The 1,391-nt window shown below is 67.2% G+C and overlaps 2 long non-coding RNA genes across 2 annotated transcripts in view; both read left to right on the forward strand.

Annotated features, from left to right (window-relative positions):
* The first annotated feature begins 6 nt into the window (after positions 1-6).
* The window catches only part of LOC107184738, a 21,334-nt gene continuing 19,949 nt past the window's right edge, over positions 7-1,391 (forward strand). Inside the window, exon 1 of the long non-coding RNA XR_001515636.1 lies at positions 7-773. This is a non-coding gene — a long non-coding RNA (uncharacterized LOC107184738). The remainder of the gene's footprint in view (positions 774-1,391) is intronic.
* The window catches only part of LOC107184737, a 407-nt gene continuing 209 nt past the window's right edge, over positions 1,194-1,391 (forward strand). The window contains exon 1 of the long non-coding RNA XR_001515635.1: positions 1,194-1,354. This is a non-coding gene — a long non-coding RNA (uncharacterized LOC107184737). The remainder of the gene's footprint in view (positions 1,355-1,391) is intronic.

The raw sequence follows: 1,391 nt of genomic DNA on the forward strand, positions 1-1,391 counted from the left end.
CATGTGAGACTGTGCCCGGCCACGTCAGCTGCGGGACCCTGGAGGGGGCGGGGCAGATGTGGACAGATTATTTATGTTCTCTTAGTGTCAGAAGAGGACTCTTAGCACCCAGGCCCGCCGGTCCTAACTCCGCACCCTGTGTTAGCGCACCCCCTCGGCCCCCGTTCCCGTGCGAGGCCCCGCCTGGCTCTGCCCTGAGACAGGGGGCTGTGTGCGCGTGGTCCCCAGGTGAGCGGGCAGCGGCTTGGTGGCCAGCGTGGCCCCAGAGGGCCCCTGAGGGCAGCCCTGCACAGGGACCTCGTGCCCTTCTCTTAGAAAGATTTTAGAAAACCCCATCAAACCGATCAAGCTGTCCCCCAGGCCAGGTTCAAGGCGTGCTGTCCCCCTCCCCAGGGCCGTGGCCCCCCAGCCTGGCACCTCGCAGTTTACAGAGCCCCTCGCACCCCGGAGCCAGCGAGACCCCAGGCCAGCGCTGAGTGGGGTGTGGGGGGCTGGGAGTCTTCAGGGTGTTTGCCTCACTGGACAGCCAGGGACACTGAGGCCCAGCATGGAGCTGCCAGAGACCCCACGACCTGCGTGGGGTTCCTGCCGTGGCTTGGGTGTCCTGACCCACAGCCCATGGCTCCGGGCCCAGAGGACAAGCTCTGGACACACCCAGGCTGGCGCGAGGCGGCCCCCACGCCTGAGAAATCCGTTGCATCCCTCCCCGCTGCCTCACTGGGCTCTGCACCCCCACAGGTGCCTCTGAGCGTTTGCCCTTGCACCCTGACCCTGTGCTAGGGCCCCACCTGACAGCCTCCCTCCCCCCGCTCCCCGTCCCCGCACCACGCAGGCCCTCCCTTGAAATCCACTCACCCTGAAACCCGGGGGACAGGAACCGGAGGGGGTGGCTCATTCTAATCCACGTGGGGGACGGGAGAGATGAGAAACCGGGGACTCGAGCAGGCGTGCCCTCTACCGACGCTCCCACCTCCCGGGAGACGGAGGCGCAGAGGTGACTGTGGGAAGCTTGGCGCGTGGTGACTGCTGCCCACGCACCCCGCCCCGAACTTAGGGTCTTTTCTCATCGACCCGTGGACATGCGTCCTCAGGCGGCTGACCGGCCACGTGGGCTGGCGTCCACCCCGTGTGCCCCCAAGATGCCAGGACACTCTCTTAGCTGCTGTCCTGGGACCCTCCAGGCCCCCGTGATCTATAGTGTCTTAAATTATTGTGACCTACACTGGGTACGGGGGGGGCTGCCCCCCGAGACAGGCTCCTCCTTCTGCTTGAAACAGACTCTCGGGCCCAGGCGCCCGTGCGCACTGTCCCCGGGCCTCCCCCGCTGTCAGCAGGGCCCTCCGCAGGGAGAGGGGTCAGTGTGGCCCGGGCAGGGGCGGGGAGCCCGGGGG

Source organism: Myotis davidii, unplaced genomic scaffold (genome assembly GCF_000327345.1).
Source record: "Myotis davidii unplaced genomic scaffold, ASM32734v1 scaffold67, whole genome shotgun sequence".
NCBI classification, from domain to species: Eukaryota; Metazoa; Chordata; class Mammalia; order Chiroptera; family Vespertilionidae; genus Myotis; species Myotis davidii.